This window comes from Crocuta crocuta, unplaced genomic scaffold (assembly GCF_008692635.1).
Source record: "Crocuta crocuta isolate KB4526 unplaced genomic scaffold, BGI_CrCroc_1.0 scaffold256, whole genome shotgun sequence".
NCBI lineage: Eukaryota > Metazoa > Chordata > Mammalia > Carnivora > Hyaenidae > Crocuta > Crocuta crocuta.
The window spans coordinates 167,734-194,287 of record NW_027530999.1 but is presented as its reverse complement, the minus strand read 5'-3'; the positions used below and the strand labels follow the sequence as shown (position 1 = coordinate 194,287).

The 26,554-nt window shown below is 37.6% G+C and overlaps 1 protein-coding gene across 5 annotated transcripts in view; it reads left to right on the top strand.

The window, feature by feature from the left end:
- FXR1 (FMR1 autosomal homolog 1) overlaps positions 1-26,554 on the top strand; it is a 65,725-nt gene that overhangs the window by 529 nt on the left and 38,642 nt on the right. For 4 of the 5 annotated variants that reach the window (XM_077770562.1, XM_077770561.1, XM_077770560.1 and 1 more), the window contains exons 2-3: positions 22,614-22,666; positions 24,316-24,409. The gene's annotated coding sequence lies outside the window, so the exon portion shown is untranslated. Of the gene's footprint in view, positions 1-22,613; positions 22,667-24,315; positions 24,410-26,554 lie in introns of those variants that run through there. The other variant, XM_077770559.1, reaches the window with a different exon arrangement.

Here is a 26,554-nt window from a genome sequence, read left to right as displayed (position 1 = left end):
GGCTGGTGTGGTCACGGCAGCTCCCCCGCCCCTCGGACTGAGCCGAGCGGGAGCGAGTCGGCCCGCGGCTCCGACCCCTCCCCACCCCTTTGGTGGGGGGTGCGTCGCGGAATCCTAAGAATTCACCTTTGTTTTAGGGTTTGGGGCTAATAAACTTTAGTGTCTGATTGGGAACCGGGTACCGAATTAAGGGTTAGGATCGAAGGGAGACCTGGAAAACCTTGTANCAGGCTTGAAAGCAAGATTTAAAAATGAAATCGATAAGGGAGACGGGTGGCGAGGTGGCTGGTTTTTTTTATATTAGTTTACCCAGTGTTTTTGGAAAGAGGTGTTGATTTTTTGTTTCTTCTCCACGAGGTTTTTTGTTTGTTTGCACCGGGAGGTGCATTATTATGGGATCGGGCTGGAACACAGAAGAGGAATTCGAGAGTAGAGGAATTTAGTGGGGCTTCCAGGGCAGGGGTCACATAACTGAAAATGAAATCTTTACGATTTAGTTTTGCCATTATAACGGTCCCTTGTCCCGATTCTCTTCTTTTTCCAAAAGTATACCACAATGTTACGAGATCAATACAAAATCTCCCCAGCTGTTGTCTGTCAGTCAATCTCACTAAGCCAGCATCTCAAATGTTTGAGAGTCCTGGCTATTTTTATGAAGGGCCTTCTCCTAAAACAGGAGTATTGTGCGTACGCAGAATGTATTCTCCCTGGGTTTCATTTCAGCGTACCTTTTATCCCACAGGATTCTGTTTTATTTGATGGTCGTAATTTCCTGTTTCAGCGTTGTGTCCCTTTTGTAGTTTACTGATAAGCTGTGTGGATTTGGTTTAACTGTCACGTGGTAATAGCATGGTGGGAATCACAGTTGGCGTCTAAAGGATCTCCCTAAGCTTTTTACAAGTTTAAGTCGCCTTAGGTGGTCAACATAACGTAAAAACTGCCCGGTGGAATGGAGTCTTTTTGCTTGACTAGATGCATTAGCAGTTAAGATTTAAAACTTGGTGTCAGACAAAAGACCTAAGTGGAAAATTGAGTGGATGTTTCATTGACTTCTGTTACTGAAACCTAGTGGTTGCCTTCTCTGACCGTAGATACAATAGTTGTGGCACAATGCACAAATTATAGGCTTGCCATACTTTTCCTGTTAACAGTAGATAGGGTTCATCATTTTTGCACCTCTTCTTCCCCATGGAAAAGTTTCAAATGTCCACTATTCGGTGATACAGTTGTTGTCTACTGAAGGTATGCTTTTCTTTCCTCTTGGGAAATTGAAAAATAGAAAACGGTTTTTCACCTTAAATTGTTTTGCAGCATGTAGATGGTAGAACATTTCTTGTTAACCAAAGTATTGTGTTGATTGCTATATAAGATACTCATTTTTGTAAGATTCATTATGTAAGGTCGTCAGTTTGAAAGCTTTAGTAAAGATTGTTTTTTTTTTTACAGTTTTTTATAGTTATTTAAAAGTCAAATTCACAATGTTCCCATTTTGGAACTGTAAAGTGTTGTGGATCCTTATCCATACTCTACAAATCTACTTGATTCTACTTAGACTTTGAATCCATTATTCATTTTTATTTAACAAATAAAGGTGGTTCTTTTGCAAAGATTGGGAAGGATACTAGCCACATTGTACGAAAATATTTTGCACTGGAATATTTGGAATTTTACGTCCTGCCATAATCCACTTGTACTTGGTGGAAACTGGGATCTGTAGAACTCTGAGAGAGGGAATGGTGACGCGAAAGGAAGGAGCCCTGGATTTGAAGTTAAATTAATGGGAATTCTAGGTCTGTGCTTCAGTTTACCGTGATCGGTCAGTGGACTCCAGAATAAATCTTGAGTCTGTTTTCTTTTGTGTAAACTGAAGGGTCTGAAGTAGTTCAGATTTCCAATTTTCTAATCCCACAGAACTGCCCACTTGGGGAAAAAGTGATTTACGGCACAAGCAATTTAATATTTTTAACTGTGTGAATTTTTAGGTTAATTTGCATCTGGTAAAATTCACCTTTTCTGGTACACAATTACATGAGCTTTGGTAAAATGTTGAGATATAGGAGAGTTCCACTGTCCCCCAAATTTTCCTTATGCCTCTTTGTAATCATCCTCTCTTCTCACCCACAGATCCTAGGGGGTTTTCCAGTTCTCATAGTTTTGCCTTTCCAGAGTGTCCTATAAGTAGATTCATACACTATGCTGATTAGTGTTTTGAGTCTGGTTTCTTTCATTTAGCATAGCAGCAGTTTTTTTTTTAAAGTAAATTTTCTAATTTAAACAATAATAGTGGTCAGTGAGGCCATTTTGAAAACAAAAGTTGCCTTGGGATAACAGCTGTTAACTTTTTAGTTTATTTAGTTTATTTTTTCAGTGTTTTTTCCCCTAGTGTACAGGTGATTCTGATTTTCCTTTTCTTTTTCCCCATATACACACACAGCTGTAAATCCTAATCTCAGAATTGCAGTCTTGGGTTTAGTAGCCAGTGTCACCCACCATTCCTTGAGGCAGTGTTCTGTGGACCTTTATTAAAGATTTTTCTGGGGGAACTGAAATTTCATCTTACAAGGTAATTGAAATCAGTGAAAAGCTGAAGATGTGACCTAAAATTAGGATCGGGAAAAAAACCTTCTCTTTTTTTTTTCTCCGGGAAAAAAACCCCGGAAACAAAACACACTAAATATATTTTGCATTTTGGTTTTTTTATTTTTAAACAAGTGGATCTGTGGTTGTTCAAAGAAATACAATCTTGATCTGTTTCTCTTTGAAGCTCTATACATTTATGGGGATTGGGAAGAATAGGAGATATGCTAAGTACATGATAGGGGATATAATTTTATATTAAAACTTGGGTTTATAGTGTTTTCTACCTAGAGTGAGATGTCTTTGGGGTTATACTACTGGCAATTTAAGAAGCTTTTCTAAAAAAAAAATTTAAGATGGAATTTATGTTTTATGATTCTTAGTGTATTTATAGAGTTGTGTAACCCTTATCACAACCTTACTTTAGAACACTTCCATTACCTACCCCCACCCCAAAACAAAAAAACCTTTGTGCCCATTTGGAGTCATTAAAATCCTTTTTAACTGATTTATTATATAAATGAGCTTTGTAATTGCATTGCAACTTGCATAGCCATGGGCAGAATATCATTTAAATAGAAGTTGAAAGTAACCCCTCGATTCCTGGCTGATGTAAAGGAAAGTTTCCATGGTGTTCCAAGCAAATATGTAATCTCTAAGATGGCTGAATGAAATTTCAGGCCACCTTTGTAAAAGATAGAATTAGTTTCAGAGCTCTGTGATTTCTGCTTTTACTAATTGACTCCAAATTTCATTTTGTTTTTTTAAGTTTTTTCAGTTTATTTTGAGAGAGGTGGGAAGGGGCAGAAAGAGAGGGGGAGAGAGAATCCCAAGCCGGCTTCCCACTGTCAGCACTGAGCTTGATGCAGGGCCCAAACTCCAGAACCTCGAGATGTGTATGACCTTAGTAGAAACCAAGAGTTGGTCACTTAATGGACTGAGCCACCCAGGGGCTCCTTGACTATGAATTTCAAAGCACTACAATGTTTCCAAAATTTCCCATTACTTTACCTTAATATTGAAATTTGAGAGTAAACTATGCAGTGGGTTTATTAGTATAATAAATGCTATAAACCTTATAGAATTTCAGTAAAGGAGTTTTCTGAGAGTGTACCGATCTTTCAGAGTTAGTTTAGAATATTGATTTCTTTGTGCAGATTAGTAATTGGGGAAAAGGTGGTGGCTGCCTTTTTTTTTTTTTTTAAGTTCATTTATTTTTGCGTGAGAGGGAGAGAGCGCATCCTAAGCAAGCTCTGCACTGTCAGCACAGAGCCCAACTTGGGGCTCAACCTCACAAACTGAGATCATGACCTGAGCTGAAATCAAGAGTCACATGCTAACCCACTGAGCCACTCAGGCTCCCTGGTGGCTGATTAATGTTAGGGAAACTGTGTTAAATTAAAAACCTACATTTCTAGATATTTTAAAGATAACTTTGTAGTTGTACATTTTTTAAATTAAATTTAATATGTGTACATATGGGGTATCTACATAGACAGGAAATTCCAAAGACCGTCCTAGTTGTTTTAAAAGTTTTAAAATGTATTTTTATTAAAATGTAAAAGAAAAGGGGTGCCTGGGTGGCTCAGTCGGTTAAGTGGCCGACTTCAGCTCAGGTCATAATCTCACAGCTCCTGAGTTCGAGCCCCACGTCAGGCTCTATGCTGGCAGCTCAGAGCCTGGAGCCTGCTTCAGATTCTGTGTCTCCCTCTCTCTCTGCCCCTCCCCTGCTCTTTCTCTGTCCCTCTGTTTTTCAAAAATAAATAAATGTTAAAAAAATTTTTTTTAAACGTAAAAGAACTAACTGAAAAGGCCACTTAGTTTTTAAAAATTAAGCTTAAATACTATTTCTGTAAAGTTTTAATAAAAGCAGTATGTAGGGTGTCCAGGGGCTCATTTGGTTGAGTGGCTGACTCTTGATTTCCACTCAGGTCATGATTTCCCTGTCTTGAGGACAGCGTAGAGTCGGTTTGGGATTCTTTCCCTCTCTCTGTTCCGTTCTCTCTGTTTCAGAAATAAACATGAAAAAAAAAAAGCATGTCAATGTGAAAAATATGAAAACAAAGCAAAAAAAAAGAATTTTTTATCTACCTAGAGATAAATCATCATGGCCTTGGCTTTATGTATTAAGAGGAAACACTGTTTTCCATGTTTTCATGCACCTGTATGTTTTCTGTAACATCAGATGTTTGGGTTCTGTTAAGTGATAATATACTATGAATGCCTGTTATTTGCTGGATAGTCTATGAAGCTTATGCTACATGTATTTTCTGATTATTTTTTTTCTCAAAGGCTCCATGAGGTGTGTATATTCCCATTTTACATATTAGGAAACCGACAATAACATATAACTTTGTCCAAGAATACACTGTAGCTGAAAAGAGATTTAAGTTTAGGCCTTCTCACTTTCAGTGCCTAGTTTAGTATAGGATTCTAGGATCTTCGAAGGAAACTCAAGGTAGTGAGCTTATACTGTATTTTAATTAGGGCAAAAACTTGATAATTCAAGAAGTGAGTTTTTTAAACCACAGTGTTAGGGATGTAGCAAACAAGCTTTTTTCTTTTAATTTAAAAATTTTTTGTTTTAGAGAGAGCTGCACGAATGAGGTGGGGGAGGGGCAGAAGGGGAGAGAGTATCCCAAGCAGGCTCCATGCTCAACTTGGAGCCTGACATGGAGTTTGATCCCATGACTCCAGGATCATGATCTGAGCCCAAACCAAGAGTTAGATATTCAACTAACTGAGCCACCCAGGTGGCCCATTTTTAAAAAATTTTATTAATTTTTTTTTAGGGTAATCTTTATACTTGTGGTTAGGCTCAAACTCCTGACCCTGAGATCGAGGATCACCATGCTTTTCTGACTGAGCCAGCCAGGTGTCCCAAACGAACTTTTTTTTTTAAAGTTTATTTTGAGAGAGAAAGCACATGGGTGGGGGAGGAGTGGGAGGGTGAGAGAGAATCCCAAGTAGGTTCCACACTGACAGTGTGGATGGAGCCTGATGCAGAGCTTGAACTCCTAAACTGTGAGATCATGACCTAAGCAGAAGTCAGAAACCACCCAGGTGCCCCCTCCCCCTGTTTTTAAAAAATGTATGTTTATTTTGAGGGAAAGAGCTCCAGTAGGTGAGGGGGAGAGAATCCCAAGCAGGCTCCACACTCCTAGTGCACAGCCCAATGTGGGGCTTGATCTCTCACGAACCTTGAGATCATGACCTGAGCCTAAATCAAGAGTTGGATGCTTAACCTACTGTGCCACCTAGGAGCTGCCTTTTTTTTTTTAAATTAAATAATGGGAAGAGCATTATTTGTTCCATGAGTGACCCCAGTTCTTGTACTAGGTGGTTGTAAGATATTTTTCTTTTCTTGGGGCGCCTGGGTGGCTCAGTCGGTTAAGCGTCCGATGGCTCAGGTCATGATCTCACGGTTCGTGGGTTTGAGCCCCTCATCCGGCTCTGTGCTGACAGCTAGCTCAGAGCCTGGAGCTTGCTTCAGATTCTGTGTCTCCCTCTCTGTCTCTCTGACCCTCCTCTGCTCATGCTGTCTCTTTCTTCTCTAAGAAATAAATATAACTAAAAAAAATTAATTTTTTTTCTTTTATCTGCAGTATTAGGCAGTTAGATTACTTTTAACAGACAATTTATCAGATGGTGTCTTCAGGTTTTGTTCATTTAGGTCTCATCTAGCTCCTAACAAAGCTAAGGTTTATTGAGCATTCAGGCTGTCCATCAGACTGCAAAGCAACTTTTTATGAACTTCATTTAGTCTTCTCAGTCACAGTGAAGGGGAGATAATGTTAACAACTGAGGAAACTTAGGCCAAGTTAATCTAAGTCCATAAAACTAATAGGCTGAGTCATGGTTCCTACTGGTCTTTCAGACTTCATTAAAAAGTGACTTTTAAAAAAATATAATTTTATTACTTTGAAAAAAACCCTAAAATTTTAACATTAAAAAAACCCTCAATATACTGTGGATGCTAACTTCTGCGAGTTTGTTGTGCTACAGTACAGAACTCAAGAAATTAGGAAAACCATTAAATATTTATAAACATTCAGCATCAGGAGCTTTAAAAATCTTAACTGTAACAGCCCCTCAAAAAGCTACAATCTGCATTTAAACTATTTTCTCTACGAAGAACAATCTATAGCGTTTATACTGAAGCTGATATTGAGCTTCACTTGAATTTGCATTCTTAGTAGAACTGTTAGCTGAGTACATACCCACTCTACACACATCATTACAGGCTAGTCGTTCTTCATCTTCCTTTTTTTCCCCTCATCATCTTTATTGTCTTCCTTCCTCCCATCTTTCTTTGAGCCTGTTGGCCTGCCAGAGCCAGGCTTTTCTGCCTCAAAATATGATTTTTTTTCAAGTACAAATACATAGTTTAAGAAACTATTGTTACATACTGTTACTAACAAGGTGTTAATACAGTGGGAGTTGAAAACTAATTGGGAGGATTCCTGGATAAATGGTTTTTTAAAAAATTAAAAAAAAATTGGGGTGCCTGGGTGGCTTAGTTGGTTAAGCGTCCGACTTTCGCTTAGGTCATGATCTCGTGGTTCGTGGGTTCGAGCCCTGCGTCGGGCTCTGTGCTGACTGCCAGCTCAGAGCCTGGAGCCTGTTTCAGTCTGTGACTCCCTCTCTCTCTCTGACTCTCACCTGCTCACGCTGTCTCTCTCTCTCTCTCTCTCTCTCTCCTAGAAATAAAAATAAAAACTTTATTAAAAAATTAAAAAAAAATTTTAATGTTTATAATTTATTTTTGAGAGTCAGAGAGACAGCGTGAGCAGGAGAGGGTCAGAGAGAGAGAGTGAGATACAGAATCTGAAGACAGGCTTCAGGCTCTGAGCTAGCTGTCAGCACAGAGCCCAACGCAGGACTTGGCTTGAACCCACGAACCTTGAGATTGTGACCTGAGCCGAAGTTGGACGCTTAACCGACTGAGCCACCTAGGCGCCTCTGGAGAAGTGATTTGATCAGTGCTTTCACATTACAAAAATCTCCTCAACATGATAGCCATTAGCCACAGAGCTGAAGTATGATATTGTGAATTGAGATGTGTTTTAATTGTAAAAACTATATTGGATTTCAGAGTGTAAAAAAAAATGTAAGACATCATAATTTTAAAATCTTGGTTACATGTTAAAATAGTAGCTTGGATATGTTGGGTTAAATTGAAGTTAATCTTAGCTGTTTTTTTTAAAACTTATTTTGGTATGGTTACGAGAAACTTTAAAACTAGATATTTGCCTCAATATAATTTATGCTAGACAGTTACGATTTAAATATACTGTCCTCTGTTGGTCTTACAGAACTCCTTGTATGAAGTATTTTTGGGAAATAGTTGAAATGCTTCCTATATTCATATAAGAGTATGGTTTTGTACTATGTGTATCCACTTATATGTGTAAATGAATTTTTCTTAGGAGTTTCTTCACATTTTTTCTCTAACGTTACTGTATCTAATATAGCTCATATAAAATGTGTTAATAGATTAATTGGTAAGGCTTCTGGTCAGTAGTAGGCTATTAGTATTAAATTTTGGGGGTCAGGTGTTACACATGGATTTTCATTTGTGTTTGGGTGGGTACCCGTCTTTTGTGTTGTTCAGGGGTCAACTGTGCATGAAACTTACTATGCAGATTTTCATATGATGTGGCTTAAAATTTTCTTATGACGTGGCACCTCTGGTTAATTTCTCCACATAGTGTTGAATATTAAAAGGGTTTAGAATATTATTTGGCAGATGTTTAGCTAATAGTAAGGGACTTTTGATAGAAAGCCCTGTTAAGTTTTCTAGTACCAAGTCTTAATGAATGCCTTGAGCAAAACAAAATGAAGCAATACAAAGGGTTGCTTTGTTGATCTGAATGCATATATTTATTTATTTATTTATTTTTTAAATGTTTTTTATTTATTTCTAGGAGAGAGAGAGACAGCGTGAGCAGGGGAGGGTCAGAGAGAGAGGGAGTCACAGACTGAAACAGGCTCCAGGCTCTGAGCTGGCAGTCAGCACAGAGCCCGACGCGGGGCTCGAACCCACGAACCGCGAGATCATGACCTAAGCGAAAGTCGGACGCTTAACCGACTAAGCCACCCAGGCGCCCCTGAATGCATATATTTAAATGTACAATTCTTTTAGCTTGTCTTTATATTAAAAGATGCTGAAAGTCGTGGCAAAATTTGGCCAACGTTACATCTCAGTTAATTATCAGTTGTTTTAACTTGTCTCCTTTACTCTAAGCCCCAGCATTTTTGGGAGAATGAGTAGCGGTCTCCCCTCAGAAATAACTTAACGAAGTTTGTAGTTCTTGTTGGCAGAGGAACATGCATTCCTTGTGATCTCTTCAGGTCAAGAATCTCTCACAGGCTTCTATATTTCCATCTTTCTTAACACTACCTAATTAATCATATTAAAACTTCTCTTTCATTCTTGTTTTGTAACGTTTTTGCTTTTATAGTTTTTCAGGTGTTAGGATATTTTCAAGTCTTAAATTTTCCAGTGATTTGATAATGTGTTATTTAGTACATAGGAGGCCTTCCGTATCTGTTTGTTGAATGAACAAGTGAATGAACCATTCTTGGCTTCGAGACATTCTTTAATTCGTTTTTAAACTTAGGCAATATAATAACATATACAAAAAATTGACTTGATCCTTTTTGATTTTAATTCATTCAACTTAAAATTTGTGTGGGGGCGCCTGGTTATCATAGAAGAGCATGTGACTCTTGATCTCAGGGTCTTGAGTTAAAGCCCCATGTTGGCTGTAGAGATTATTTAAATATTAAATATTTTTAAGGATTATATATTGATCCTTGTTGAGTTCTGATGTTGTCACAGAATTTTATGGATACTCAGAACTATAGGGAACTTCAGGTCTTTGTAATGGGGAAAGTCACGATACTTTTGGGTGGCCATGTGGAACCACTAAGTAATTCCATTTCAAGGAGAACTGTTGGGTATTATAAATTTCTGAAATTAACAATCCAAGAACATTGTGGTGTGCAAGCATTAGTAGGTGTTTATGCATCCTGAGGGAAATCCTCATATCATCTTTGTCTTTTTTTTTTTTTTATTCAGAACACTTAGGTGTTCAATACTAATGAATGTTGGAGGTTTATCTGGAATAATTTTTTTCCTAGATGGAATTTACTCCATAATGCAATAATTTTTCTAATGTATAACGTAATTAGTAAGTTTCTGGACTTTATCTGTAGAACATGTGTCCTTTGATTTGAAATGATTTCTATATGTAGTTTTATGTAGATCTTCAAAAAAAATTCTTCTGTTTAATTTTTTTTTTAATGTTTATTTTTGAGAGAGAGAGACAGAGTGCAAGTCGGGGAGGGGCAGAGAGAGAGAGAGGGAGACAATTTGAATCAGGCACCAGGCTCTGAGCTGTCAGCAGGGAGCCCCATGTGGGTCTTGAACCCACGAACTTAGAGATCATGACCTGAGCTGAAGTCGATGCTTAACCAACTGAGCCACCCAGGAGCCCCTTCAAAAACAAAATAATGTTTGAAGTTAAGAAATTTGATTGCATTATCAGTCTTGAATGGTTGTGCTTGATACTGAAATCAAATTACATTTTAAATCCTTTAAGTGTTGTAAGCATCAAACTAGTTAATTTAGAATGCAGAATTGAGATCCCTAGAACTGGAAAAATTAACAAGATATATAAATGTGTTGTATGGAAAAAAGTGCTGGTTGACAAAGTGTTTTAGGATATATTGCAATTCTTTAAAGAATGTTTATGTATACATATGCATATGTATAATTTTACACCTGTGCATTAAGTACTAATGAACTTGCTTTGTTGTAAGTTTTTTCCTTGCTCTCCTTTGCTGCTTATTCTCTCATTATCTCTCTCTCTATATATATATATCATACTAGATTTTTGTCTATACTCCTATAATTGTGCATAGATAAATATTCATTAAGTATTCATACACATACAGGTTTTTTTGTTTTAAGCATTGCTCTTTGTAAGAATGATAATCTGTATTTTGGCTGTTTTCACTTGGAATGTAATTTATTTTTAAATGGTCATATAATGTTCCATGGCAAGAATTATGAAATCTAGCCATTCCCCAGTTAATAGACACTCACTTTGCTCTCACATTTTTGCTACTCCACATATGTTTCCATTGGAAAAGTTTCAAAGAATGGGGTAGCTTGGTGGAAGGGAGCTTTCTTTTTTAAGTTTAATAAATGTTAACATTACTTTCCACAGGGCTTGACCCTTTGTATTTCCTTTATCAATAAATGTAAATGCTTTTCTTTACATCCTTGCCAGAAAATTGGTTCTGTAATCTTTAATTTTGGCCAGTCTGTTGGACCTAAAGGATTATCATATTGGAACTTTGATTGGAACTATGTGAAAATTTTAATGTTTCATTGGCCATTTGGATTTGCTTTTCTGTAAATTGTTTGCTCTTTACCCATTTTCCTATTGGGTGTCTTTTGTCACTTTTTGAGATCTCTCAGGATTCATTTATTTTAAAAATGAGTGCCCCCTTCTCCTTTAATTCTTATTGATTCTTTGGTGTCTCTGGTTATAGAGAAGTTTCAGTTTTTACATACCGAACTATTTTTTCCTTAACAGGGCTCCAGAGTTTCTAGTCCTGGCTAAATACAGCCTGTGTCATGTTTATACATATAATTTCTTAACACTTTTTGTGGTGTTTTTATTCTTTTATCTTAATTACAAGACATGTTTATTTATAGGCAAATGTGCTAGTACCATGTGTTAGAGAATCATCTGTTGTTTCAAAGGTTTTTTTTGTTTGTTTGTTTCTGCATGTGTGGGAATTAGGAGGAGGATGTCTAGCATCCAGGAGAGCTGGGTCTCATTCAGGGTTGATAGAACATCCTGAGAATTGCTACAGAAAGTCTCTGGACTGCTCTAGGAAGACCATAAAGAGTCCTTGAAGGAGGATGTTGTGACATGTTTTGTGGCAAAAATGCAACCAGCTAGGAGTCTTATTATCCTTACCTTAAGTTTTACCAATCATGTAGTAAGTAGTGGATCTGTGACCCAACCTTAACAGTGAAAGCATTGAGGGTACCTGGCTGGCTCAGTTGGAAAAGCACAGGACTCTTGGTCTCAAGGTCATGAGTTCAAGCCCCCTGTTGGGTGCAGTGATTACTTAGAAATAAAAAAACTTAAAAAACAAGTCCCAAACAGTAAAACTACTACACTTTAGTCTCTTTAGCCAGATGCCCTCCCACCCCCCCCTTCTTTAATGAGGTCTTTTTATATCTGTTACCTGAATATACAGTCTGGAAACAAAATGTTTAATTGTGAATTATCTATATTACTTAAAAGCACCAGGAGGAAGGTTTTTAGTTTTTTTGTTTTTTTTTTTTTTTTTAGGGAGAGGAGTAGCTTTAAGTACTCCAGGCACACCTTTGAGGGCCTAGAAATACCTTGATTTAAGAAGCTTTGATTCCTTCAGCTTACAAATTGACTCCTAAACAATTTACGTAGGCAGTGATGATGACCTGTATCTGGGAGCCTGTATCTAAGTCAGTTTGTGACTCTCAGAGAGTTTCTTACCTGAATTCTATAACACAGAAGCGTTATTTTCTCTAATTCTTCCAAGGTAGTGCATAGATTGTACCCTTCTAGATGCATGGAAGAGAAGATCACACATGATAAGACTTAGTGAATGGATTGTATTCTCTTAATATCCTTGTTGAGAAATACTGTGTGCTATATTCCTTAGCCTTATTTTTACCCTTGCAAAATGGATCATAACATGTCAAGTGCAGAGCAAGACAAGAGATGATTTTGATTGTTGACATGTTGAGGTATGAGAGTGAGCCAGTGGCAAAGATAACTGTACAGTTGAAATCCAGAAAATAGCTTACTTTTCTATACACAGATTTGTGAAGTTAGTGGAAGACCTGTACAATTTCATTGTATCTAAAGTGGCATCAGTTCTAAGTGGCACTATGAAGTATTGCCAGTTAATCTGAGTGGATGTTGATGCTTATTGAAAGGTTATTTATTTATTAAAGTTTATTTTGAGAGAGAGGGGAGAAGCAGAGAGAGAATTCCAAGCAGGCTCTGTGCGTGGCTTGAACTCATGAAGTGTGAGATCATGACCTGACCCGAAATCAAGAGTTGGACACTTAACTGACTGAGCCACCCAGGCGCCCCTTTAATAAGTTTAAAAAATTTTATTGTTTAAGTAATTTCTACACTCTATGTGGAGCTCGAACTTACAACCCCAAAAGAGTTGCATACTCAAGACTGAGCTGGCCAGTGGCCCCTGAAAGGTATCTTTGAACACTTGGATGCGTAAAATGGAAGGTACAAGCAAGTATCTTACATTCAGGTGATTGTGTCTCTACTTACAGTATATTCCTCAGTGCCAAGGAGAGCTTTGGTGTTGCAGGCATACTTTAAAAGAGCTCTCCTCTATTATCTCAAGGATTTTCTTGCAAGAGTTTTCATCCACTCTGCAAGTTTTGGTGCTGGTGTTTTCTTGATTGTATCAGAAGGTGTCAACAGAACTAAGTACCTTCTGGTAAGAAACCTTAATCCTTGCCTTCATTGGTTTGCTGAATGAAATGCCAAAAGGTTGCAGTCAGGTGCCACAGAAAATTGCAAGCAAACTGAGTTGGAGTGTTTCAGTGACATTTATATCCTGCCATGTGGCTGTCTGCTATTCTCTTACGATGCCATCAATTTAAAAATGTATCCTGATTTCATTTTTTTATATGTTTATTTTTGAGAGAGAGAGCACGAGTTGGGGAGGGGCAGAGACAGAGAGAGAGACACAGAATCTGAACACTCCAGCCTCTTGAGCTGTCAGCACAGAGCCCGACATGGGTCTCAAACTTGAGAATGGTGAGATCATGACCTGAGTTGAAGTTAGACGCTCAATCGACTGAGCTATCCAGTCACCCTCAAATGTATTCTGATTTCAGAGAGATTAAATTGTTAGAAGTGATGAGCTGGGACGGTAGACTGGGGCCAGACAATGAATCAGTAAATAAGTGATTGATCAAAGGATAACAGGTGAAAATCAAATCCAGGTGGTAGTTTGGGGGGGGGAGGTGGCAGAGGAAGACCTGATGTGAATTTTACATAAATTATTCTGTCAGCTTTTCCATTCTCATGGGTTATGTTTTCCTAATCCTATTTATTTATAGCAGTGACTTTTACTGATGTAGTTGGGGACAATGGAAAGTTAGCACAGTTAGATGAAACACAGGGTTTAAGAAACTGAGCCCAGTGCCTTTAATATATCACTTTTTTATCCACTTAAGTTTTAGAAATACAGTATTTTGTTACAAATTTGCTTGTAGTGAAGCCATCAGCTGTGATGTTTTAACACATTGGAAAAGGCATCCAGAAATGTAGGGTTTTTAAAATTTTGTAATTTGGGGAGAGTGCAAGCAGGGTAGGGGCAGAGACAGGGACGACAGAGGATCCGAAGTGGGCTCTGCGCTGACAGCAAGAAGCCTGATGTGGAGCTAGAACTCATGAACTGCAAGATCATAACCTGAGCTGAGGTTAGACACTCAACCGACTGAGACACCCAGGTGCTCCCAGAAATACAGTTTTTGGGCTTCGGACTGTTGTGGCCAATAGAAAAATAAAATTTTAAAATCTCATGCAAGTGATCCTGAGAAAGACCTCTTAGCCTCTCCCAGACGCCTGTGCTTTCTGTCAAAGTAAATACAAATAAAAGAAAATGCTTGGAGGGGCGCCTGGGTGGCTTAGTCGGTTAAGCGTCCGACTTTCGCTTAGGTCATGATCTCGCTGTTCGTGGGTTCGAGCCCCGCGTCGGGCTCTGTGCTGACTGCCAGCTCAGAGCCTGGAGCCTGCTTCAGATTCTGTATCCCCCTTTCTCTCTGACCCTCCCCTGCTCACGCGCTCGCTCTCTCTCCTAGAAATAAATAAAAATATTAAAAAAAAAAGAAAAAAAGAAAATGCTTGGTTATGTTTGAAGGAGGCACTGATAGGAGCTTGAGAACTTTTTACCTTTTGCTTAGGAGAGTAATTGTACACTAGAGATTTGATGGATCTCTTGTCGATCCTCAAGATCTGCTTGTCGAGTCTCAAGAAACCTGCCCTGCATTTAGGAATTGTATTGTTTCTTCTTGACCTTTCTTGGCTCAGCCTACTGGCATTCCGTAAACTCTTGTAACAACAATTTTGAAGTTAAAGAGTTGCAGCTTTTGGGTATAAATCTTAGGTTTTTGGGTCTAGGCTTCCACTCTCAAACCTTTTTATGGAGGATTCAAGCTTGTCTGGCTTCTGGGTAGTTTGCTAAATATTAAGGTTTTTAAATTTGTTTTCCCCTTGATAAGGAATGTAAATTGTGGTATAATGAGTTACAATTATAGGTGGTTATTAGTGGGTTTTTAAGAAATCTCAAGAAATGGGTAGATTTGAAATGATAATTTGCAGTCAAAGAATGCTTGTTTGCAAAGGGGTATATGCATTTCTATAGATTTGTAAGCCACAGCTCAAGGGAGGCCTTTGTTAAATTGATCAGTGTTTTAGACTCTGAAAAAAATTTTTTTAAACATTTATTTATTTTTGAGAGAGACAGATCATGAGCAGAGGAGGAACAGAGAGAGAGGGACACACGGAATTGGAAGCAGGCCCCAGGCTCTGAGCTGTCAGCACAGAGCCCGACGTGGGGCTCGAACCCATGAACTGTGAGATCATGACCTGAGCCAAAGTCGGACACTCAACCGAGTGAGCCACCCAGGCACCCCTGAAATTTTGTTTTAATGCAAGCCTGTTCTGAGTAAGATCTTAGCTTGCTTATTGAGGTTTTTTTTTTCTGGGACTTGGCCTTAAATGAGTTTTTTAGGAAAGGTGCCTTTTCAAACTGGTATTGCTATCAACCTTTTGGAGTTTACAGATTAGGAAAAGCACTTTATCATGTGATTGATAATGAATTAATGAGGTGGGTTCCAGATAGAAGATAAGTTAAAAAGATTTTTTTAAATGTTTATTTTTGAGAGAGAGACTGAGACTGAGCATCAGTGGGGGAGGGGCAGAAAGGGGGACAGAATCTGAAGCAGGCTCTAGGCTCTCAGCCTTCAGCACAGAGTCTGACGGGGGGCTTGAACCCATGAATTGAGATTATGACCGACGCTCAACCAACTGAGCCACCCCAGAGCCCCTAGAAGATGAAGTTTTAAATTCAGCATTTATAGCCTTCTATGGAGTGAATTTTGCAGTTGTGTCGGTGTGTGTGTGGTTTCAGCTTCCCTTTCACAAAAATGAAGGATCTGAGACTATAAAAGAAAAATACTTTTTTTTTTTTTTTTTAAAGTAAGTAAGTAAGCTTTATGCCCAATGTGGGGCTTGAACTCCAGATCCAGGCATGCTCTAATGACTGAGCCAGTTAGGTGCCCCAGTAGAAATTTTATCTTCAGAATTACTAGGTAACTTTTCCACAGACAGGGTTCCTGATTCATTTGTCCTGATGTTTGACTATAATCTCGTTCTTCCAATTCCTGAAGTAATTCATACCATGTTTTTTTGTTTGTTTAAGCAGTAAGATTCCCCCCCCCCATGACTGCCTTCATCAAATTGAAAACTTTTTCAGCTGTAGTGTTTTCTACCTTTTTAGGTCGATAATTCTGCACCGTGTTCTTTCCATAGGCAGTTAAAGCTCTCTCCTCAAAATTGATAAATACATTATTCAGGTGTTAAAAAAATGAGGTTGCTGTTCATATTATAAGGGAGTATCTGCAAGATAAAAAGTAGGAGAAAAGGAAGGTTTATAGGAATTAGAGTAAACATAAGATTTAAAAATTTAAAAAAGTTTTGTTTTTTTTTAATGTTTATTTTTGAGGGCGGGGGGAGATTGCGCGCACAAGCAGGGGAGGGGCAGAGAGAGGGATACACAGAATCCCAGGCAGGCTCCAGGCTCTAAGCTGTCAGCATAGAGCCGGGTGCGGGATTTGAACCCACTAGCCTTCGAGCTGTGAGATCATGATCTGAGCTGAAGTTGGCCGCACAACCGACTGAGCCACCCAGGTGCCTCAGTAAACATAGGATTTTAGAGAGGGTTTGTATATTACTGGAAGTACAGCTTTTTCTTTGATTATTCCTTCATGTAGTTCATACCCACGAACCCTTGCTTTATTAGCTTGTTCAGTCTTTAGCTCACTTGACACAAATTGGGAATTTAACTCTGCTGTGTTTCATCCTCTTCCACTCTTTATGTGATGATTGTTTACTTGTTTTAGCTTTTAGGTATTGTGAACTTGTCAGACTTTCTGTTAGTGGCTTTTGGGTTTTATTTATTTGGTTAGAAAGGCCTTCCTTATTGTGAAGTAACTTGTAATTTCTCTTGGATCTTTATTTAAGAAACTTTGAGTCTTTCATCCATTAATTACATTTTTGGTGAAAACATCTATTTTCAGGGTGCCTGGGTGGCTCAGTCGGTTAAGCGTCCGACTTCAGCTCAGGTCAGATCTCACAGTTCGTGGGTTTGAGCCCTGCATCAGGCTTTGAGCCTGGAGCCTGTTCAGATTCTGTGTCTCCCTCTTTCTCTGCCCCTCCCTCACTCATGCTCGCTCTCTCTGTCTCAAAAATAAACAAACATCCATTTTAATTTTTTTTTCCAATAATTATCCAGGTGTCCAGTACCATTTAAAAACAATCCATTCCTCCCCTTGTTTGAAGTTTCCTCAGTGGCTTAGACCTGATTTTGGAATCTTCCTTTAAAATGAGGTTTTTTTTGTCTTGATTATTGTGGCTTTAAAATAAGTTTTAATATTTGGTAGATGTTGGGCTGCCTGGCTGGCTCAGTCCAAAGAGCATTTGACTCATGATCTTGGTGTTATGAGTTCGAGCCCCATATTGGGTATAGTGATTACTTAAAATATTTCATAGGGATAGTGTGTTATCTTCCTATTCCTCCTTAAGTTTTCTTTTTGAGTGTTTTCTTGTTTATTTATTTGAACAGACATTGGTGTGATTTTATTAAGATTAACCCCTTTTCCCCCAATGGAATTATCACTCTTAATATTTTAGTGGGGTCTTACCACGGAGGCATATTGAAATTTTTACATCAAAATATATCAAAGAATGTGATATGATTTACATTTTCCTGAGTATTCTAGTTATAGTCATTAGTTGAATTTCAAATTTCTATATATAAGTCTTCTATATTTTTGTTTTAATTGTGGAGAGCATGCTTAAGATTTTATTTTTCATTGCTGCTGCTTTTCATTTTTTGTCTATTTTCCAGCTGCTTTTTGCTTTCTTTAATGCTTGTATCGTTGACATTGAAAGAAAATTTAGGTTATATTGCTTTTGAAAAGTCACGTCCTCAAAAAGTTATATAGCTCAGGGATTCTTGATGTTCATCGTGTCCTTTATCTCAATTTTATACATAGTTCCTAGCATTCTGGGGTTTTTACTATGTAATGTTCTATTTGTTATTTTGTTGGGGATAGCATTTTAAAGATACATATTTAAAATTTTTTTAAGTTTCTTTATTTTGAGAGAGCAAGAGCAGGGGAAGGGCAGAGAGAATCTCTCCGCGCTGACAGTGCTCTGAAGTAGGCCTAGAAGTCACAAACTGTGAGATCATGACCTGAGCGAAATCAAGAGTTGGATGCTTAACTGTCTGAGCCACCAAGGGGCCCCAAATTGTTTTAGGTTTATTTATTTTGGGAGGAGGGAAGGGCAGAGAGAGAAGAATCACAAACAGGCTTTGTGCTTTCAGTGCAGAGCCTGATGCTTATAACGCAGGATTCAAACTCACGAACCCATGAGATCATGACCCGAGCTGAAATCAAGAGTTAGATGCTTAACCAACTGTGCTACCCAGGCACCCCTGGAGATACTTCAGCACGTTTTAGATGTGGTATACTGCCTTGTCGCTTATTGATATTTTAAATTATAGTTAATAGTTTCGCATATAATCATATAAAGGTGAGTCTTCCGTGTTTGCATATCTTTGGGAAGAAGAGAAATCTACAAGGTTTTGTTCTGAGAAATATGGGTTCTGGGCCACATGAATGGTGAATAGGAAGAGAGAAAAAATCCCTAGCAGTTGGATTAGAATTACAAGGTGGACAGAAGTTGTGAAACTTAGAGTCATAAAGCCCTCTCTTGCCTTGTGCAGACAAATGTGACCTTTTTAATATAGTGTCCCCTGACTCCCAAGATTTTGGCAAAGACACAACCCTGCCATTTTGGGTCTTGAGTGTATAGTGATCTAACGTCATCTTTCTGGTGACTTTGAATGTACAGAAATATTTTGAGGAGTGTTGACTGAGTCCTGCATTAAATGGACAAAGTTTCATATAGAACTGTCCATTAGGGGTACCTTATCCATAGAATCTAGTTTGGGGATTAGAACATGTTTCCTAACTGTTCATCAGAGCCCAAGTACGTTTTAAGAACTGGGTTTCAAAAAATTTTTTAATGTTTATTTATTTATTTTGAGAGAAAGAGAGCGAGCAGGGGAGGGGCAGAAAGGGAGAGAGAGAATCCCAGGCAGGCTCCCCTCCAGACTCCGGGCTCAGTTTCAGACTTGGAGATAAATAACCTGATCCTATCAGCGACCTGTACTGATAATCTGGAGTAAAATGTAACTGACTGTGCCACCCAGGTGCCTCCTGGTGGTCCAATTCTTAATCTATTTAATCTCATGCCTGAAGCGTGTTAGTAATTAGAATAGGTGTCTAGAGTTGTATTTTTTTCTTAAAGCTTATGGAAAATGTGCATCCAAACAAAGTTGATGTTGGTGTGGAAGTAAAGTGGTGATGGGATTGGAAAAAGATGAATAAATATTGACTTTTATTTTTATTTAAAAATATTTTGTTAAATGTTTTATTTATTTCTGAGAGAGGGGCAGTGTGAGCAGGGGAGGGTCAGAGAGAGAGGGAGACACAGAATCTGAAGCAGGCTCCAGGCTCTGAGCTAGCTGTCAGCACAGAGCCTGATGTGGGGCTTGAACCCATGTACTGTGAGATCATGATCTGAGTCGAAGTCGATGCTCAACCGACTGAGCCACCTAGGTGCCGCAGTATTGACTTTTAGATAGGATGAGAAAAGAGTTTTATTGTAATGAAGGGTAGAATTTCCCCAGTGGCTTGAAGCTCTTATTTGAACGAATTCAATGTGTAAATTATACAGAAATCATAAAGATTACTTAATGAAACATTCTAGGCTTTGAAAATGGTTTGTGAAGGGCTAGAAAACTAGTGAAAGTTGAACATATGACTCATTTCTGATGGCAAGATGTTTTACTGTCCTGTTCGTGAACTTGGAAATTTTCAGTTTCCGAAGTCGTTACAGATATTACAGGTATTAATAAAGAGGTGATTTGTTGGTGACGAAACTGTAAAATAGTGACCAAAATGATTGCTGAAAGTGGATGTGTGGCTGAACCTATGAGAAATAGACTGGCTAGACTGTCATAGAATGGTCAGATAATCAGAAATGGAATGATAACTCTTAATTTTTAGCCTTGGGGAAGAAAAGAATAAAAAATATCTCCAAAATTGCGTGGCTGGAGCTGCTGTAATGCTCTTAAAAGGAATGTATTCCAAGTTTTAGGCCTCAGATGACGATATTTGCATTGAAATGTCTCAGAGTACACAAGTAAAGCAGGTATTAGACATTTGAAGCTGGAGTGAGATCAGGGCCAAATGCAAAATCATACAATTAATTGAGTAGCAAACGTGAGAGGAGTGCACTGATCTTAGATTTATTGGTTACCTACATTCTGTGATTGGTGAGTCTGCATTATTAAAATGTTTTTGTATTGAAGCACTACTGTTACTCTCTCCTTTTCAAGAATTTGTATCTTCAGTTTCAAAAATTTTCTGTAGTACTGATCTGCTTGCTTTTCAGTTTTTCGACTGTCAGTTTGTTTTGGTTTGCTAGCTTGCTTGGAATTATGTGTGATAATAGAGTAAGCATTCGGTATTAGTAATTGTTGGTTTTTTAAATTACTGACATTTCCTCTTCCGTCTGTTTTGTAAATTTGTAAAAAATTTTTGGAAAGTTTTCTCTTTATTGTCTTTATTCTTGTCCGTTTATGCTTTAAAATTCCTTTAGTATTATTTACTGGACTTTGGGAGAAAGATGAGGTCAACTGGATGTGGTAATTTCTGCCTTGTTTTAACCAGGTACTGCAAGTGTTTTCTTTATTTAGCTAGATTTTAGTGGACATTATGGAATCTAGTGTGATAAAAATGTTTTAGAAAATTATTTACTTAATATCTTGTGGTTCAAAGTATGTGTGTAAGCATGTTACTAAGGTTGAGAACTTTGCAGTTTTGTGTGACAGTAATATAAAGTATCATTTAATGTCCGTTGTAATCCTACAAGTGCCAAGGACTGCTTTCCCAAGGGAGGAAGTATTTGAACCATTATCCTACACCTAAGTCCTTTGCTCTCTTGAATGTTCTCTGATAGTTTCAGTTGCATCAATCAGATGGAGATAGATTAAAGATATTAAACTAGAAAATGACTAGTGATTTTTATTGAGAATCTTTATACTCATTCCAAAATGGTCTTGCGGCAGTGTATTTACTGTAGCCCAATTTTTTTTTAAGGGAGATGGGAAGTTGGTAGGAAAAATGAGATTAAATTAATGGGAGGTTGCTCTTCAGGATGAAGTCATGCTTTTTTCCTAACAGTGGATTATAATTTAATATTTATAATGTTCATAATTTCACCAAGTACTGTGGTGAATAGTAAATGTTTTAAATTCTTATAATTCCATGAAGAATGATGCATAATGAACCATTAGGTTAAATTTATGCTTAAGAATGGGTAGGTGCTACTGCTAGGAATTTACCTAAGGGATACAATAGTGCTGATGCATAGGGACACATGTACCCCAGTGTTCATAGCAGCACTTTCAACAATAGCGAAATCATGGAAAGAGCCTAAATGTCCATCAACCGACGAATGGATCAAGAAGATGTGGTTTATATACACAATGGAATACTACATGACAATGAGAAAGAGTGAAATCTGGCCATTTGTGGCAACATGGATGGAGCTCGAGGGTGTTATGCTTAGTAAAGTCAGGCAGAGAAGGACAGATACCATATGTTTTCACTCGTGGAACAGGAGAAACTTAACAGAGGACCATGGTGGAGGGGAAGGGGAAAAATTAGTTCAGGAGAGGGAGGCAGGCAAACCGTAAGAGACTCTTAAATACTGAGAACAAACTGAGGGTTGATGGGGGTGGGGGAGAGGGGAAAAGGGGGTGATGGACATGAAGGAGGGCACTTGTTGGGATGAGCACTGGATATTATATGGAAACCAACTTGACAGTAAACTCTAAAAGAAAAAAAGGAAAAAAATGGGTAAGTGCTAGATCCTGGGATATGAACCCTGGCAGCCTGATTCTAGAGCCTGAACTCTTGCTAAAGATGCTAAATACTGAATAAATACTGAATAAAGATGTCAAATACTAAATACTGCCTCAATTTGAGTATTGACCAATACCTATGATGTTTCAGGGATGTACATTTGTTTCCTAATTCCAGGGTAAGTGGCACTATATAAAAACAGATTTGGATAGGTTAAGTAACTTCTGACATTATGTAATTCATAAATGATGGAGATGGAAATCAGACACATCTGTCTAATTCCAAGCTCTGTGTTCTTTTTGGTACTCCACATATTTATGTCTGACATAGGCTTTTAAAGTTACTGTACTTTAAAAAATGTTTTATTTTTATTACTTTTGAGAGAGAGAGAAGCTTGAATGGGTGAGGGGCAGAGGGAGGGAGACAGAGGATCCGAAGCTGGGCTGACAGGAGAGAGTCTGAAGTGTGAGGCTCAAACTCATGAACTGTGAGACCTGAGCTGAAGTCCAGACATTTAACTGACTGAGCTACCCAGGTACCTCAGTCTAATTTTTTGAAGAGCATTTGATACCCAAAATGGAGATTGAACTCATGACCCTGAAATCAAGAGTTCCATGCTCTACTGACAAAGCCACTGAGGCACCTCAGTATAACGTTTAATTGAATATTGATATGCTTTTGGTAATGTTTTTGTTTTTTGCAGGGATTTATCAAAGATGTTCATGAAGACTCCCTCACAGTTGTTTTTGAGAACAAGTAAGTTATTTTGTTTTTAACCGATACAGATCTTAATTTTAATGATTGGTTGTGCCAAATTGGTATTTGCTTTTGGGTAGTATTCCTGTTGCCAGTGAAAGTGATTTTGCTTTTGGTTGGGGAATCTTTGGTGGTTTGATCATTCTTACCAGTTGAAGTAATTCTAGTTTTTGATGACTCTTCACCGTTTTTCTGCCCACAATGCACTTGTCACTTTGTCCTTTGTCAAAACATAGGTGAGCATGTATCAGTAAATATTTTTTGTAAAAATAGGTGGCGCAAATGGGATTATGCTATGCTTAATTCTTAAAATCCCAGTATGTTGAAATGGTGTTGTAGAAGGTCTTTCAAATGGCTACTGGTAGTCAGAGTAAGTGGGCTTACTTACTCTGGGCTGCCTTTAATTTAAGCTGGATATTAATAAGGGGGTAATACCAGTTTTATAACTGTTGTAAGATTTAGGAAGAGTTATAAAGGAGTATTGTGTAATTGAAGGTCAGAAAAGAAATCTTTAACTTTCACTTTTAAGCTCCTTCTGGAAAAGCCTTAAAAGGTATCTGCTCAGCAGCTGTTTCATACAGAAACAAATATTGGGATGATTCCTGCAGCTGCCATTTAGACAGTAATGGTGAAAAAAAAGCACTCAAAAATCTTCCTCATCTCCTGATGTTTTGCACAGCATCTGCAGTTGGAAGCTATAGGAATTCATGTGCTGATGTACCTCCCAGGCATATGAATGACCTATTAGAACTTAGAGTTGGAAAGAATTTTTTACTTTATCAGCACAAAAAAAGTCTGTTACGCAACAGCTAAATTTTTTTAAATGTTTATTTTGAGAAAGAGCACATGTGCCTGCAAGTGTGTGTGTGTGTGTGTGTGTGTGTGTGTGTGTAGCCAGAATCCCAAGTAGGCTCCACTCCCTCAGCACGGGGCTCCATCTCATGAACTGTGAGATCATGACCTGAGCAGAAATCAAGAGTCGGATACTCAACGGATTGAGCCACCCAGGTGCCCCTAACTTTGTTCTAATACAATCCTTTTTGCTACAAAGATTGAAAGTAAACTTTTTCCAGGTTTTAATACAGGTGTATGAATTCATTGCAGAAAGCATAAATTCTGTATAAGAAAATTAAAATTTTTTTATAAATCAGCTGTGCAAAATAATTGAGTTGTCTGTGTTTCTGTGAATATGTACACTAAAAAATTACACACTTAATATTTTATAATTTCTGAAATTCTGTTCCTTTGATAGGTCATATACTTGTAAAATTGAGAGAAGTTGATTGCACTGCGTTTATTGGCAGCAGTGTGGATGTGATGTTGTTTCAGTCTAAGTTATTACTATGAACTTAACCTACTTCATTTTCAGGATAACGTGTGTATTCCCTTAAGATGAGTAATTTGGATGGTGATATATAAGTATTATTAATGTTAATTTATAAACTTCAACAGTCTTGTAAAAATCTGTTTTACCTCAACAAACTAATTACTTGGAAAAATATATGAATGAAGCTTGTTTTTCATTAGAGAAAGCTAAATGGTTAATTTGAAAAATATATACCATGAAGCATATAGACTGTATAGCTTCCATATAGGGGCTTTTAGAATAATCTATTTTAAAATTGTTAATTACTTTTCTGATCCTTCAGCTGGCAGCCCGAACGCCAGGTTCCATTTAATGAAGTTAGATTACCACCACCACCTGATATAAAAAAAGAAATTAGTGAAGGAGATGAAGTGGAGGTACGTATTTTATTTTCTTGTGTGCATTTTTTTTAAAATAAATATTCTTGTAGAAAAGTCTGTTTAGCTGATAGAGAATAAATCTAATTCTTTTTCTCTATTCTTTGTATTGTTAATTGGCTGTGTAATGTAGTAGGGCTTAAGTTTTGGAGCCAGAAGAGGGATTCATGTCTCAGCTTTGCCAGTTTTAGCTTTGTGGCCTAGATTAAATTTTTTACCACGAAAATGAAAATAATTTGGGAATTAAGAGTGATCATACATTTGAATTGGTTTGTATAAAATCTGACACTGTTGTGTGGTGTTGGTTGCTGTTTTCTTTTTGCTAATTAAAAATTTTCTTGTGCTTTTTTTTCCAGTATCTTTGTAATAATAGGTATCCTTTAATATGGTGATGGTTAATATCGTTGATATGTAACTGTGCAGTATTTAGCATATAGCACATTTCAGAAATGTCCAGAAAATTTTAAAAGTACGGGAAAACACAAAGGACTAAAGAGGAATTGGTGCAAGAGAAAAAAACTTCTGTTAACCATTTTTGTCATTCTCAGGCTTGTTCTCACCTATTAAAAATAAAAGTGGGATCATATAAGTACTGCTTCTTTGTATATAGCTTTTTTACGCATAATAGATTTTGTATATCTTATCTTAAGTATGTTAATGTTACTTAATATGCCTGATGTTATGTAAAGTGAAAGTTGGAAATAATTGTCAAATAGAGGTGGGAGTTTGTTGGAGATAGAAATCTGTTATTTTCAAGAAATTGATGTAATTCCTTTAAGTGCTCTAATATGCTAAATATATTTCTCATTGGGAATTGTTTTGATAATCCTGAAAGAGAATTTTCAGGTCTCCTGTGTACCTAGTTTATGTTGGGTGGGGGTAGGGGAGCTAGAGGTATAGGAGAACCTATACAGATGAAACCGCTGTCTCAGTGTTTTTATAAGTACTTACCAGCACATACTCTGTGCCAGGCAGTGGTCTGAGCACTTTGCACATGAACTCATTTACTTATTTGCTTTTTTCTCCTGTAATTTTTAATGGCAAATTTTGAGTTCCCATTAACTATAGGTGTTACATAGTAGGAAACCAAAGAATCGTGGCACTTTTTAACTCCTGACAGCCTGAAAGCATTTTGATTCTAAAATTCAGCCTAGATTTTAATTACTTGATCTAAGTTCACGGGGCCACTCTTGGTTTCAGTCAAGCTATGTTGTAACTTAATTGTGTCAGGGGACCATGAGCCTGCTCCCCTAAGTAGAGGTTTCGCTTTAGCCACTTTTTTCTTTTATAGTTCACTTCCACCAAAAGTGGGTACTAAGAACTCTTTTTATAAGGAGATCTGTAACTGTAGTCTTGGTGTGGTGTGTATTTGTGTCCTTTAGGGAAGTGTCCTAGATGGTATGGAAGACACAGGGGAACAAAGTGGCAAAGTGCTGAAAATTAAGGAATGTGAAATAGGATATTGGTGGGTACTATGAACTGTAGCAGTCATGCTAATTACTACTGTACATGTTCACTTGGAAGTTAGACTTCAGTGAAAATGTTTTTCTCAATACTGTATCCTTTCCTAATCAACATCTTGCTCTAGGGATGGATAAAAGAGCTTGATTTGTTTTCAGTTTTTAAATTTTATTTTTGTTTTAGAAGTTTTTTCTTTGGGAATTCTGGTGATGAGTCAGGAAAAACAAGGAATTACTTAGTTTTTGGAAATGTTCTAGAATGAGAAATGTGTGGTGGTCGATTCTGAGACTAGTGATTTTCATACTTTATAAATTGTTGTTCAAATAGTCTTTGATAGTGTAAAGGCTTAGAATAAAGGAAAAACTTGGTGGTGTGCTCACAGTGTTGTTACATTGTGCTTTCCCTGTCTCAGACTATGAAAGTTCCTATCCATTTCCTGGACGATCTTTTTGGCTTGCCTCCCCAACTGTATACAAAATACTGGTGTAAGAGATTGAATGATTGGGAAATGGATGATTGCAGGGTATATTATTTCACATTGTGTTTTATGGTTCATATGGTGAAATTTGTTCCTTAAATTGTGAGATTCGTTATCTGAAATTAAGATGTTCTTGTCATTTTTTCCACTTTTGAAAATTTATATAAGAAGTTTAAAATCGGTTTTCCACCCATGGATTTGTTGGC